The 16,700-nt window shown below is 38.5% G+C and overlaps 1 protein-coding gene across 3 annotated transcripts in view; it reads right to left on the bottom strand.

Moving 5' to 3' along the window:
* LOC106093353 (connectin) overlaps positions 1 to 16,700 on the bottom strand; it is a 468,933-nt gene that overhangs the window by 219,876 nt on the left and 232,357 nt on the right. The gene's annotated exons all lie outside the window — the stretch shown is intronic.

Genomic DNA, 16,700 nt, shown 5'->3' with positions numbered 1-16,700 from the left:
CACCTCTCTTCTTACTTCCGCCTTTATCTGCCAAGGCAAGCCAAACCACAGCAACAGCCATGATCTGGCTATGAAGCATTGAAGAATGGGGACATTGTGTGCAAGTGCCTTGACTTGAGTGGCAAAAATTAGCTCTCAGCTCAGAGTCAATAAAAAAAAATCACATTTTAATTTCAGTTTTTTTTTGCTCTCTTCTCTTCTTTTTCATCTTTGTCTTCTTCTCATAATTTATCTGCTTTCCTTTGCGGCATCTTTTGGGCTGACAATAAATGAGAAATGGCCAAGACACTTAGAATGAAACACCGCCAATCAAATTGCCCCATAATGAAATGAAAAGAGGAAAAAATGTGGCAAAGTTTTGCGATAAGAACTTTAAAACCTCTCTAGGCGAATATGTGCCGCATAATAAAGATTTCGAGATGCTGTTTTTTTATAGTTGGTCTTCCTTTTTAGACTGAAAGGTGTTTAAACATCTTCAAATAGGGAATAGTTAATGAGCTATGATAGCAAAATGAGAAACCTCAAGAGGAAATAAGGAGAAGTAAAAATGTTATAAGTTCGGCCGGGATGAACCTGGATGCATATATGCTAGCATACCTTCGATCGCTTCGCTAAACCCGATAATGCAACCAATGTCACAGTGCAACTAAATGCCGATTTCGAGAGCTTAAGCTTAAACCGTAAAAAAAGTGTTAAGTATCTAAATGCACGAATTTCATTCCAAGGGAACTGGACACCGCAGTCGATCTTGTCACGGGATGCCTGAACGAGGCCTTTTTGAAGGCATGTCCCGAAAGAGTACCGCCACGTAAAAAAATCATGGTGGTCACCGCAACTGAAGGTGCTCAGTAGGGAGAGCATAAGACTTTTTAATAAGGCCAAGAGAGGGAACATGGCAGAGGGCTGCGACGAGTTTCGTGACGCCCTTGGGAAGTTCAAAAAGGAGACGAAGAAGGCGAAGAGGAGTTCCCGGGCGAAATTTTGTGGGGAATCGGAAAGCACTAGTAGGGCATCTAGGTTGCGTTCCCATCAAGTCTAGCTCTCTGAGGAGGGAGGACGGAACTTACACTGAGAGTGCGCAGGAGACGGTGGGACTTTTGATGGAGGCTCATTTCCCAGGTGGCTAGGAAGAGGACGGCGATCAAGACATCGCAATACTTACACAAGTGGGCTAACGGATGACCTCATCAGGGACATCGTTGACGAGGAGAAGATAGAGTGGGCGGTCCGCACTTTCCGGCCAATTAAGTCGGCCGGACCTGACGGAATTATCCTGGCACTGGTGCAGGAGAAGATAGAGTGGGCGGTCCGCACTTTCCGGCCAACTAAGTCGGCCGGACCTGACGGAACTATCCCGGCACTGGTACAGGAGAAGATAGAGGGGGCGGTCCGCACTTTCCGGCCGGACCTGACGGAAATATCCTGGCACTGGTGCAGGAGAAGATAGAGTGGGCGGTCCGCACTTTCCGGCCAACTAAGTCGGCCGGACCTGACGGAATTATCCCGGCACTGGTGCAGGAGAAGATAGAGGAGGCGGTCCGCACTTTCCGGCCAATTAAGTCGGCTGGACCTGACAGAATTATCCCGGCATTGCTGCACGAGTCCCTTGGAGTCACCAGCGGATCTTCCGAGCGAGCCTGGCATGGTCCTATAAACCGAGGGCATGGAGGGAAGTCAAGGTGGTCTTTATTCCCAAAGCGGGAAGAATATACTACAGTACGACGAAGGATTATAGGCCTATTAGTCTGTCGTCGTTTTTGCTGTAAACACTAAAAAAAACTGATTGACCTGAAGGAGGGAGGGGGCCTGACGACGGAGAACTTCAGTGGCGCACAACACGCATACCTTAAAGGCAGGTCGGTGGAGGTCGAGACGTTTCTCCGACAGAAGGTTTACACCTTGGCGGACTTCTTGAATATTGAAGAGACCTTCAATAATGTGAAGATAGGAGGGATAGTCGCCGTACCGGACCGCATGGGGATTCAACCCATAATCTGCACCAGTGCACCAATAGTTTGCTTTATGGCAGGATTATTAATGCGAACTTGGGAAATAGTGTAGTCAGTAGAGGCCCCAGCAGGGGTGTTCTCGCCGATTCTATGGAAGCTCGTGCTTAATGCAATCCTGAATGATATTGGTGGGGACGACACGAGAATTATCGCTTATGCGGACGTGGTTGTGCTGCTGGTCCGAGACAGGTTTCTGTGGAGGTTTTCGCGATAGGCTATCAGAAATGGTTTGAGGACCAACCCAGGAAAGACGGAGCTGGTGCTCTTCACGCTTTGATATAAGATACCGGAGTTCAGACTCGAAGAAGGCGAAGTACCTAGGCATAGTCCTCGATTCGAAACTGTCCTGGAAGGGGAACACCGAGGAAAGAAGCCGTAAGACACTGTGCGCTTTTTTCTCCTTCAGGAAGATCTTCGGTAGGAAGTGGGGGGTAATTCCCAAGATGATTTATTCGATGAGACCATTACTAGCCTATGGAGCACAGTTATGGAGGAATGCCGTAGGGAAGACTACGCATACGAGGGAGTTCGTGAAGGTCCAGAAACTGGCCAGCGTTGGGATCACAGGTGCACTGAGATCCGTACCGCAGGCTGGCCTGGAGGCGATGCTGTATATGCAGCCCATTGAGGCCTATATTTGAATCTGCGAGGCCAGGGTCGCGCTTAGGCTAAGGGTGATCGGCATGCTGAAGGAGGATGGTTGCGGCCACATTTCGATTTTGGGTGTTATGGATGCGGAGGGCAGGGGGTTCGTCTGTGCCGGGCGGACCACTCATCGGTCTTGCCTACGAGCCATTTGTGGAACTACTGAAGACAGTAGAGGGGATGGCCAGGGCGTCGGTGGCAAGGTGGGACTCGCTTGATTGTTGCCGTACTGCAAAGGCGCTATAGCCAGTCATCGAGGACGAGGAAGTTGCTGCCGTTCGCTAAGAGGTCGATAAGTACCTTGACAAGGGTCATACCGGACACTGTGCCATAGGCCGCATTTTGGCGCGCATGGGAATACCGCACAAAGACTACTGTAGGAGTTGCCTCAATGAGGTTGAGACTATTGAGCACTTGCTGTGTTATTGTCCGGGTCTGCTTGTTGTAACAATAATATAAACCAATCTTCCGATTTGACTTCTTGAGCCCTACAAGCCGCAATTTTTGTCCGATTTGGCTGAAATAAAGCATGTAGTGTTCCGTGGCAACTTTTAACAACTGTGCCAAATACGATCTACATCAGTCTCTGGGTTTCTCTGTCTCTCGATCGTCCTTGTTCGGTTTCGTGCAACACATCGAAATATCCATTTCCGACCCTATGACGCACAGTGGGCCAAATGGCAAAAAAATTGGAAATAAGTCTACAACTTTTTATCTGTTGATTTTAGCCATACAAAATGTTCTAGACATTTGTAGAGGAGGACATAGGCTTTCAGAAAAGTGCTGTTGTTGGTCCATATCTTTAATACAGGGTGAGCTACAGGGTGTCAAAGTTGACCACTTTTGACTTCTCCAAGCTTCTGGGGGCCATAACTTTTGATCTACTCAACCGATTTACATGATTTAGGACTCTAGAGAAAGAGCTTAACAAGATCTTATGCATAAAGTACCATGCCATCGTGTACTGTTAAGGAGTTATGAATTGTTTAATTTTAAAATATGAAAATTTGGCCTTGGTTTTTTTCAGTGTTTTTTAAATAACTCCGTCAATTTTAAAGCTATAAACTTCATACTTCACACAAATTATGCCAGCATATGTGTGCATAAAATACAAAAGGAATCACGTGAATATCTTTGGCGGTTTAAAAATGGCATCGTTTTCAATATGAAAAATATTTTTTTTGTCAAAAAATTGCAAAATTTTTCAAAAAAGATACTCCCATTTCCTTTAAGTTTTCGCAAACTTTGGCCGTCAAAGCATTATCATTTCTTTCCATTTTCACAAAGTCGAGGTATTAAGAAAAGTTTTAAGTGCTAATTTGGCTAATTTCGATATCAAACAACACCGTTATCTTAAGACCAAAATGGCCAATTTTTTTACTAAACTTCAAAAGTTTCTCACTGGAAAAAAAGTTCCACGGGGATTTTTTCGCTTTTTTTGAACTTAAATGAAAGCTTAAAATGTTCCCAACATTTTAAGGTATGTCTCGCCATATCCTAGCCATAAATGAGATCGTAGCGATCAAAATACTGAAAAAAGTCAATTTTCAAGTAGTGCTATATTCATTGCTAAAAAACAAGTATTACGTCACATTTTATTGCAAAGATGTTAAATAAACTTTTATTTGGTAACACTTCTTCTACAAAACACAAAAAGAATCATGGAAATATCTCTATTCTATTCCATTTTATGGAACCGGCAATAAAAAAGTCAATTTTTCAAAAAAGTCGAATTTCCCAAATTTTGTTTTTGTTGTCCTAATTGCACATGACACACTATAGCCATATTTACGCAACATACCTTATCGTAAAGGAAATTTTCATACCTTTCCAACAATGTATAAAACATTTCTCAACTCGGATTCTATCTACTCTAAAATTCATTTACACTTCATTAAACTCTATATAAAAATGTCTATTTGTGAAATGGAACCTTATATGGGGCCTACACTAAAACATTGATAGATTTGCCCAGGGTTTACAATACAAATGTGTTAGAATAAAAAAAGGTCTCCTGCCAAAGTTTAAAAAAATTGGAATAAAAATATGTGTTTTAGAGCGAAAACACTTCGCATCGGCGTGCGTTTGTATAGTACCTACATCTATTTTTAATGTAAGCTGATGATTTTTGAATAAAAAGTAACCTAGAAATATACCTGCATATATATATATATTTGTGTTAAGATTTGATGCAGACAAATGTTACCTGTTTCGCTATGTCGAATTCCCAGGAAATCCACCGTATCAATGAATGTGAAAAAACCTACCCATAAAAAATTCATTGTCATTTTTTTTAACCAAATTCGAGTCCAGGTAAATAATTATAGAAGAGTAAGTAAAAAGAGGCACTTTGGACCCCTTTTTACGATTGCGTCTGATACCTGAAATGGGTCATTAATTGTGAATATATTGCATAAATATTTGAACAAAATCCAAATTTTCTTCATTATATTTTGTAGAGGCGTAAAGGACATTTATAAGTTATGGAAGTCATACTGAAGTATTCCACTCTTTCGAAAATTGTATGGGACATCAAAAATGATTCCAAATCATACACGGAGTCATTTAAGGAACTTGTTTACACTTTGGACCACATATATGGAATAAGGCTAAATAAAGACGCTTTAGACAAACTTGAAAAATTCTACAAATCATTTGAGAGAAGGTTGCCAGAATGTTCATTCGCAAAAATCAAGTTTTTCAAAATGTATGAGAAGTGGCTGAAATCGGATCTACTTATTGAAATTAAACCGCTGATTCCCGGCCGGCCTAGCAAAGCATACGACGAAGTTACGGAGAAAACCAAAAAGAAAAAACAAGAGGAACTATTGGCGGCACATCCGCCAAATTTAATAAAAGATACGTTCAAAACAGCATTGTTAAAAACACAACCAAAAAATGTTGGACGAATTGTCGATGTTTTACCATTAGCATCTCCGAAAAGGGTAAAGAGAATGGTAGAAAGTATTCCAACTCCAAAATCGACTACAGAATTCACGGAGGAAGATGCACTGGCCCTGATTTTGAACCTAGGCCTCTCAAGAAACAAATACTCAACAATGAGGAAGGCTCTTCGTGAAAAAGGATGGGGTTGTTTACCCTCAAAACATAAATTGTACAACACCAGGACGAAAATGGTGCCATCAAATATATACGTGGACGAATTAAAAGCAAGAGTGAAACTTGCTGATCTTGTTGAAAATACAGCTGTTAGAATTATTTCTAATTTTACTGAAGAACAGTTGAACACATGTAATAATTCCGAAGTGGTTTTGATCAGCAAATGGGGTTGTGATGGATCATCTGGATTTTCCGAATATAAGCAACAAACAGAAATAGATACCAACTTCGCATCAATTTTCATGGCATCATTAGTACCATTGAGAATGAGATTGTACAAGGACCAATCTTCATCATCGAAAGAAAATGCATTTCAAGATATATGGATAAATAGAACACCTGGGTCAAAATATTTATGTCGCCCAATTCGGTTTGAGTATACAAAGGAAGACCGGAACACAACACGATCTTTGGTGAACGAAATAAAGGAAGAAATTGCTGCATTACCCATGATTGTTATAAACCAATTGGGAAGAAATATAAAAGTTTCGTTTCAACTACAACTCACTATGATCGATGGAAAGGTGGCAAACGCATTAACTGGCGTTATGTCCAATTGGAGATGCAATATTTGTGGCAAGAAGAATGGGCAATTCGAGGACAAGTCTGATGAAAATTTAGTAAACGAAAATGCGCTCAATTTCGGTATTTCGCCCCTGCACTGTAGAATTCGATTCATGGAGTATTGTTTGCATTTATCGTATGACCTTAAATATCGGACTAGCCCTGGAAACCGCGATGTCTCTGCTAGAAACAACCAAGATCTTCACAAAATGAGGCAGGAAGAGAAGAATCGAATCCAGTTGGAGTTTAAACAAAAGGGACTTATAATAGATAAACCTCTTTACGGATACGGAAGCACAAATGATGGCAACTCGGCAAGGCGGTTTTTTGAGGACCCCGTATCGACATCTAAAATAACCGGTCTTGATGAACACTTGCTAAGACGATTCAAAGTGATTTTGGCTGTAATCAATAGCAAAAAGATGATAAATTCAACCAAATTTGAAGCTTATAGTAATGACACAAAAAACATTTTATCTGATTTATATTCGTGGAAAGCTTTAACACCGACAGTACATAAAGTCTTACATCATGGCAAGGAAATTGTGGAATACAACATACTTCCGTTAGGAGAACTTACAGAAGAAGCTCAGGAATCCCGTAATAGAGATGTTAAACAGTTCCGGCTTTTCAATACCCGAAAGAGCACCAAATTTAACCAAAATTATGATTTACTTCAATATTTATTGTTATCGTCTGATCCGGTACTATACAGCATCAGAACTAAATGGCTACCAAAAATATGTGACGATATAGATAAGGACGATCCCGATGCCATTCAAATTAAAGAGCTTTTAAATTTTGATACCTTAGATTATTTGGTAGAGAATAAAATCAAATAATACAAAACTAAAATGCTTTTTTATTTTGGGAGTAGCTAATATACATATAAACGCACGCCGATGCGAAGTGTTTTCGCTCTAAAACACATATTTTTATTCCAATTTTTTTAAACTTTGGCAGGAGACCTTTTTTTATTCTAACACATTTGTATTGTAAACCCTGGGCAAATCTATCAATGTTTTAGTGTAGGCCCCATATAAGGTTCCATTTCACAAATAGACATTTTTATATAGAGTTTAATGAAGTGTAAATGAATTTTAGAGTAGATAGAATCCGAGTTGAGAAATGTTTTATACATTGTTGGAAAGGTATGAAAATTTCCTTTACGATAAGGTATGTTGCGTAAATATGGCTATAGTGTGTCATGTGCAATTAGGACAACAAAAACAAAATTTGGGAAATTCGACTTTTTTGAAAAATTGACTTTTTTATTGCCGGTTCCATAAAATGGAATAGAATAGAGATATTTCCATGATTCTTTTTGTGTTTTGTAGAAGAAGTGTTACCAAATAAAAGTTTATTTAACATCTTTGCAATAAAATGTGACGTAATACTTGTTTTTTAGCAATGAATATAGCACTACTTGAAAATTGACTTTTTTCAGTATTTTGATCGCTACGATCTCATTTATGGCTAGGATATGGCGAGACATACCTTAAAATGTTGGGAACATTTTAAGCTTTCATTTAAGTTCAAAAAAAGCGAAAAAATCCCCGTGGAACTTTTTTTCCAGTGAGAAACTTTTGAAGTTTAGTAAAAAAATTGGCCATTTTGGTCTTAAGATAACGGTGTTGTTTGATATCGAAATTAGCCAAATTAGCACTTAAAACTTTTCTTAATACCTCGACTTTGTGAAAATGGAAAGAAATGATAATGCTTTGACGGCCAAAGTTTGCGAAAACTTAAAGGAAATGGGAGTATCTTTTTTGAAAAATTTTGCAATTTTTTGACAAAAAAAATATTTTTCATATTGAAAACGATGCCATTTTTAAACCGCCAAAGATATTCACGTGATTCCTTTTGTATTTTATGCACACATATGCTGGCATAATTTGTGTGAAGTATGAAGTTTATAGCTTTAAAATTGACGGAGTTATTTAAAAAACACTGAAAAAAACCAAGGCCAAATTTTCATATTTTAAAATTAAACAATTCATAACTCCTTAACAGTACACGATGGCATGGTACTTTATGCATAAGTTTTTTAGATCTTGTCAAGCTCTTTCTCTAGAGTCCTAAATCATGTAAATCGGTTGAGTAGATCAAAAGTTATGGCCCCCAGAAGCTTGGAGAAGTCAAAAGTGGTGAACTTTGACACCCTGTAGCTCACCCTGTATTAAAGATATGGACCAACAACAGCACTTTTCTGAAAGCCTATGTCCTCCTCTACAAATGTCTAGAACATTTTGTATGGCTAAAATCAACAGATAAAAAGTTGTAGACTTATTTCCAATTTTTTTGCCATTTGGCCCACTGTGTGACGTATATATATTCTTGATCGTCGTAAAAATATAAGACGATCTAGCCATGTCCGTCCGTCTGTCTGAAATTTGAAATTTGATACAGTGACTTTTGTAAGGTTTTTCAACATCCGTGTTGTCTAAGGTTCACATCGGTCTTCTATATTTGGATATAGCTACCAAAAAAATAAAAAAAAAACAATATTTTGTTCTATAAAATTGAACAAAGACTTGTACTGATTAAACCACTCAATGTCAGTGCCGAATTTGGTCTGAGTCAGACCATTTCGATATGGCTGCTATGGGGCATAACTTATGCATTTTCCACCGTATTATCACGAAAGGTGGTGCCTATCCAAAGTTCAACCCAGCCAAACTTAACGTATTTTTGCTTGTTAGAACCTAAATGTAACAACCCATGGTGTACCTATGTACTAAAAGCACTGCCTCAATTTACAAAGAATTACCACATAGTACCAATTGCGGCACTAATATTTCTCCCACTTCCAATACGATTTTGTTAAAATTTCCAATACGGCGTTTCTGTCGACAGCACGCTAACTTTCGAAGGAGTAAAGTTATCCGCTAGAAATTTTGCAAAAATACTTCATATAAGTGTAGGTCAGTTGGGGTTATAAATGGGCCATATCGGTCCATGTTTTGATATAGCTGCCATAAAAACCGATCTGGGATCTTGATTCTTGAGCCACTAGAGGACGCATTTCTTTACCGATTTGGTTGAAATTGTGCATGAGGTATTTTGCTATGACTTTCAACAACTGCGTTAATAATGGCGCAAATCAATACATAACCTGATATAGCTGCCATATAAACCGATCTTGGATCTTGACTTCTTGACCCATTAGAGGACGCAATTACCATCCGATTTGGCTGAAATATTGCATGCTGTGTTTCGTTATGACGCCCAATTACTGTGTCAAGTAGGGTGTAAATCGGGCCATAACCTGATATAGCTGCCATACAAACCAAGAGGGCGTAATTATTATCCGATTTGGTTGAAATTTTGTACAACGGCTTCTCTTATGACCTTCAATATACGTGTCAAATATTGTATGAAGTGGTCTTCAGCCTGATACAGCTCCCCTATAAACTTATCTCCCTATTTTACTTTTTGAGCCCCTAAAAGGCCCAATTCTTATTCGATTTCGTAGAAATTTTACGCATAAACTTCTACTGTGGTCTCCAGCACTCAATTCCATTAGCATAGCATTTCTTTTCTTTTTTCCTTTGTTCGTCTAAAAAGAGATACCGGCAAAGAACTCGACAAATGCGATCAATGGTGGAGAGTATATAAGATTCGGCCCGGCCGAACTTGGCACGCTTTTACTTGTTTTAACATAACCTATTCCATATTTTTTGCTATAATATATTTAAGACTTCGGACTTTTGTCTTTAAATTTTTCACAAGCGCTTTCTCTTTTTTGCTCTTCATGGCTTAGAATGCCCTTGTGACTAGATAATATAATTCTTTTTGGTCCATTTTTGACTTTGCTGGCCATAAATTATCTCCTTCCGTTAAGAAAAGTTTTATTTTTTCAATTTGTTTTCTGTTCTAACCATTTTTTTATGACTAACGATTTATGAGCTTTGGTATTTTTCCCTTATACATCACATTTTCTTGCACACACACACACAGGCGCCCTCAGCCTATCACATTGAAAGAACCATGTTAGCAAGGAAATCTGTTGATTGTTAAATATTACAGCTAAAGTGTTGTACCGCCTTCCTTCCTTTTGTTTCGGAAGGGTGGTGAGACAATAAGGGTCATCTCGCAGCATCACAATGTTTCAAAAGTCATCAAGTGTTTTAACAATTTCCCAGACCAAATGTAATTTTTTCCTTCAAAAACTTTTTTTCAGTATGGTCGTTGAGTTAGTTAGTCCGTTCGTTCTCTATGTCCTTGATATTTTTTCGGAAGCCTTTCAACTGGAGTGAGAAAAACTTGTCATTTTAAATGGAGAATAATTGCTGCTATTTTTTGGTTAAGATTCTTTTTTTGCAACTTATAGTTTTAGTTGCTTGTAGTCGCACTGAATTGTAGGGCGGAGTTTTTGGGCATGGAGACCCCATCAATATTCGACAAAAGCTTATAAGCAAAGAAAAAAGATTAAAGGACTTCATTGAAAGTTGTACTTAACCATATAGTTTCCCATCCATGAGAATGAGAAATGTTTGTGGTTCGGAGATATTCAAAAAAAGACAACATTGCGTTGTAGCTTTGAAAAATAAGCCTCTTGTCTCAGGGCCAATGTTAGATTCTGATTTTCGCTATGTTACTTCTTAGCTCTGTGCGGGGTGTGACACGAAACCCGCAACTTAATCATCTACCTAAACATGTGTTTTACACAGTAGCCAATAGCCCGACCGACCTCATGTTGATGTCAGGAAAGAATAAGTCCAGCAGTCAAAACGTCTATAATGACAATGTCTTTAAAGACTTTTCAGGATAATTATGAGTATTACCACCCGTATGGCAAATCTGCTAACATATCTTTCAGATTATTTGTTGTAAAATTCTATCGTCGACAAAATCACTGACAATGTCCAGCAAAGTATCAGCAACAAATTATTCATTCGCTATCCCTTATTACAAATTTAAATTTGAATTAATTTAGAACTTTATCAGCCGTATGGCATATCTGTTGACATGTCTTTCAGATTATCTATTGTAAAATTCTATCTTCGACAAATTCACAGACAATGACAAGCAAAATATCCGCAACAAATTTTTCGTTCGCTATCCCTTATTAAAACTTAAAACACTGTACTCTTAGAGGACATCGTAGAAGACCGTGTCTTGCGTATCGTCTCCCGATAAAAACTTTGTTATGTACAACGGAAAACATAATGGAAAAGAAATCTAACTGTTAAAAATAAGAACAAGTAAGAGCGTGCTAAGTTCGGCCGTGCCGAATCTTGGAAACCCACCTCCACGAATTCTGCTAGAAATTTATACAAAATAAATTTATTTGAAGGGCATAATTTTATTGTACATACCAAACTTCTGTCACACAAAAAAAAAAACAAAATATGGATGATCGAGAGACCGCTTTACATGGGAGCTTTATCAGGTTATAGATTACTTCGGACCGTATTTGGCAAAGTTGTTGAAAGTCGTAGCAGAACACCGCATGCAAAATTTCAGCCAAGTCGGTCAAAAAATGCGGCTTGTAAGCATTTAAGAAGTTAAATCGGGAGATCGGTTCATATGGGCGCTATATCAGGATATAGACCGATTCGGACCGTACTTTACACAGTAGTTGGAAGTCATAGCGGAACACCACGTGCAAAATTTCAGCCAAGTCGGACCAAAATTGCGGTTTGTAAGGGCTTAAGGAGTTAAATCGGGAGATCGGTTTATATGGGAGCTATATCAGTTTATGGACCGATTCGCACCGTACTTGGCACAGTTGTTGAAAGTCATAACAAAAAAGACTACATGCTAACTTTCAACCAAATTGAACAAATATTGCGGCTTGTAAAGGCTCAAGAAGTCAAATCGGGAGATCGGTTTATATGGGAGCTATATATCAGGTTATAAGCTGATTTGAAAAGTAAATGGCACAGTTGTTGGAAATCATAACACGACATGCAAAATTTCAACCAAATCGGACCAAAATTGCGGCTTGTTTGGGCTCAAGAACACAGTTGTTGGAAGAGCTATATCAGCTTAAAGTCTGATTTGCACCGTACCTGGCACAGTTGTTGAAAGTCATTCCAAAACACATCGCACAAAAATTCAGCTAATTCGGATGAAAATTGAGGTCTCTTGGGGCTCAAGAAAAACTGCATCCAAAGCTGACAAATTCGACCCATTTGTAATCTACAGCGACCTACGTCTATAAAAAGTATCGGTATTCGTTTGAACGCTTTCGTGATCGTCTCATTATATCAGAACGATCAAGAATATATATTCACATTATGAGGTTGGAAATCAATATTTCGAGGAATGACTACCAGATTAGTGTGGCTCCCATCCTATGGTGGAGGGTATAACAGTATAATGTACATTAAATATCTGGTTGTGGTTTGTGTCCACTATAATATTTCATCAATAAATCATTTTTATTTTCATGATTTTTTTTTTTTTCTCAACTCCCGTCATAATATAGAAACAAAGAGGTCTATAGACGCGAGCAAAACTGTTGCAAACATTTCTGTACATTCGCCAAAAACATATATATTGAATTACATGCAAATTTGGTTTGAATTTTTTATTATTCATTGATGTTTGATAATTCAACAAATTTACGATTTAAATCATATTTTATACATTTTCATTACAAAAACAAAAAATGAAATCTAAAAAAATTATCATCCGCTGTTATGAAGAACTTGACTATATTTTCGGTTGTATGTGAGTATGCAAATAATACAATTTGAGTTTTTGGGCACCATTGACGTGATAAAAAATAATATCCTACATCACTGTAGTAGTAATACTGGCACAAGATTTTGAATTGAAATTTGGAGATAAAAACAAGCAAGAGTGTGCTAAGTTCGACCGCATTTATTGAGTTCTGTACATCTCTAGCGCCATATTTAATAGATCAGTGAACATTTTTTAACCCACCACTGAAGGACGGGGGTATATTCAAATTGTCGTTCCGTTTGCAACACATCGAAATAACCATTTCCGACCCTATAAAGTATATATATTCTTGATCATCATTAAAACCTAAGACGCCGTCTGTCCGTCTGTCTGTTGAACTCACGCTACAGACTTTAAAAATAGAGATATTGAGCTGAAACTTTGAACAGATCCTTTATTTTGTCCATAAGCAGATCGAGATCGAAGATGGGCTATATCGTGTTACAGCCCCCATATAGACCGATCCGCCGATTTAGGGTCTTAGGACCATAAAAGCCACATTTATTACCCGATTTTGCTGAAATTTGGGACAGTGAGTTGTGTTAAGCCACTCCACATTCTTCTTCAAGAAGAATGTGGAGTGACCTCGATCGGCCAAGATTTGTATGTAGCTGCCATATACACCAATATTTATGGTCTTGGGCGCATTTATTGTCCAATTTTGCCAAAATTTTTCACAACGAGTTGTGTTAAGCCCTTCAACGTTTTTCTTTAATTTGGCCCAGATCGCTCCAAATTTGGATATAGCTGCCGTATAGACCGATATCTCGATTTAAGGTCTTGGGCCCATAAAAAACGCATTTGTTGTCCAATTTTGCCAAAATTTTGAACAACGAGTTGTGTTATCCCCTTCAACATTTTTCTTTAATTTAGCCCAGATCGCTCCAGATTTGAATATAGCTGCCGTATAGACCGATCTCTCAATTTAAGGTTTTGGAACCATAAAAAGCGCATTTATTGTCCGATGGCGCCGAAATTTAGGACAGTGAGTTACCTTAGGTCCCTCGACATCTTTCTGCAATATGGCTCACATCGGTCCAGTTTGGGACATAGCTGCCATACAGACCGATCTTTCGATTTAAGGTCATGGGCTCATAAAAGGCGCATTTTTTGTCCGATGTCGCCGAAATTTGGGACAGTGAGGTTGTATTAGGCCCTTCAACATTCTTCTTTAATTTGGCTCAGACCGGTTCAGATTTGGACATAGCTGCCATCTAGACCAATTTGGGTCAGTGAGTTGTGTTAGGCCCTTCAACATTCTTCGTCAATTTGGCGTATAACGGTTCAGATTTGGATATAGCTGCCATATAGACCAATCTCTCGGCTTAGGGTTTTGGGTTCATAAAAGGCGCATTTATTGTCCGATTTCGCCGAAATTTGGGTCAGTTAGTTGTGTTAGGCCCTTCAACATTCTTCTTTAATTTGGCTCAGACCGGTTCGGATTTGGACATAGCTGCCATCTAGACCAATTTCTCGATTTAGGGTTTTGGGTTCATAAAAGGCGCATTTATTCTCCGATTTCACCGAAATTTGGGTCAGTGAGTTATGTTAGGCCCTTCAACATTCTTCGTCAATTTGGCGTAGAACGGTTCAGATTTGGATATAGCTGCCATATAGACCAATCTCTCGATTTAGGGTTTTGGGCTCACCAAAGGCGCATTTATGGTGCGGTATCTCGAAATTTGGGTCAGTGAGTTGTGTTAGGCCCTTCGACATCCCTCTTCAATGTGGCCCAGATCGGTTCAGATTTGGATATGGCTGTCATAAAGACTGATCTCTCCATTTAAAGTTTTGGCCCCAGAAAGGCACATTTATAATCCGATGTCGCTGAAATGTAACACAGTGACTTATGTCAGGCTTTTCGACATCCTATATTTGGATATGGCTACCAAAAAGACCAATATTATGTTCGACCAGGCCGAACTGAACACCGTTTTACTTGTTTCTTCTGCAATATGTTACACACGAGTAGATACGCTTTATTTAACCTATCCATGGGTATTCTTCCTCCTTCAAAATGTTACAAACGAATGCCATATTTGATAATACACTTTTCCCACAATAGTGGTCATATGGTACAAAAACATCAGCATATGAAATGATATTTTCTCTTATTTAATATTTATTCTTGCATAAAATTTAACAAAATTGCCCTGTATTGAAACTGCAAACAAACAATAAATTTACTTGTGTATGTACCAGTGTGTGTGTGTGTGTCTGAGAGAATTTGTTTGTGTATATTTGTTTGGCAGAATATTGGCAAATAGCGTTATCACAAATGTATGAGTGTGCCAGTTTTTTAATGCCTGAAACAGAATGAAAACGAAAAAGAAAAAACAAAATTATCACAAATTGCCACCCCATGATTGATGATGATATTTGTCGCTTATCACATTCGGGCCAAACGTCTCTGGCAAGGCATTAACCCTTCGAATGGTAGATCAATATTTCTAATTGTATTTTATGGTGAATAAACCAAATTTTGACATACTACGAAAACATGGAAACTTCTACATTTGCAAGTAAGCTAGTGTTGAATTTATCATTCATCCGTTTTAGTTAGTATAAATTTCCAAATTCTTTGGGGACATTTTGGAAGAAGACTTAGTAGTTATACCCTACACAACTACTGTAGTACTGGGTATTATTTTGTTATATCTTGGGTGGGTATTTCGAACTTGTTTTTGTAATGGGGGCATGAATACACATAACAGTGATGTTGGAAATTTTGGCTTAGTACAATGTGCCGCCTAGTACTTATAATACCTCGACTTTGGGCGATTCCGCAGCTCCAGTTTTGGCATAAGCGCGCTGGATACGATTCTGGTCGTCAGGGGCATAGACATAGGTAAGAGGCGACACTTGCAAATTGAAGGAAAAACAAAGGTTGGTGAAGAAGAAAGAATAGAAGAAATTGCTTGCCTGATAACTTAGAGGATGATTGATTTAGAGCATGAAACACGAAAACTAGAAAGACAGGATGGTTTTTGGAAACTCTTGTTACGCAGATTGCTCGAAGCCAAGCAAATAACGGAACTGGCTGTGCACATTTTAAACATAGAAATCAAACTCTTCTATCGTCTGCCGGAAAACATGGTCCAGCAGATGAAAAAGTGAATAATACACGAAATAAACAGTCCCGGAAGTTCTCTGGAATAGCTCCATGACAATAAAAATCTAGGCCACTAGCCACGCATCGTTGTGAATTACCATAAGACGAATAAGGCTAACACTACCTTTAGCACGGCCACAGAAAGGTAAGTGGACCAACAATCTAGCAGTAAGAGCGACTAAGAGGATCAACAATCTGGCAGTAAAAGGCATTCATTTTCAATGGTAAAACAAGGGTGGTCAATAAGGTTTTTGTAAACCGATCTTTCTGTGTCTTTGAGCTTAGTATACTAACCGGATTCTAGAAAATTTCCATTTTTCGGGTTCTTGTTTAATTGGTTTCTTTCTAATGGTTCATTTCTAACCATATTTTGTGGGAACTAAATTTTGCACTAAATCAATGTTGTCTTAGAAAGTGAACAAATAACAAGTAAAAAGGCGTTAAGTTCGGCCGGGCTGAACTCTGGATATCCATCACTTCGAGTATATATGTACTAAACCACCTTTCTTCAAAATCCGATGAAAATTGCATACCTTATGTCCCATAGCAGTTAT

This window comes from Stomoxys calcitrans, chromosome 1 (assembly GCF_963082655.1).
Source record: "Stomoxys calcitrans chromosome 1, idStoCalc2.1, whole genome shotgun sequence".
Taxonomy (NCBI): domain Eukaryota; kingdom Metazoa; phylum Arthropoda; class Insecta; order Diptera; family Muscidae; genus Stomoxys; species Stomoxys calcitrans.
Note: the sequence above shows the minus strand (reverse complement) of the source record. Positions and strands in the feature narration are given on the sequence as shown.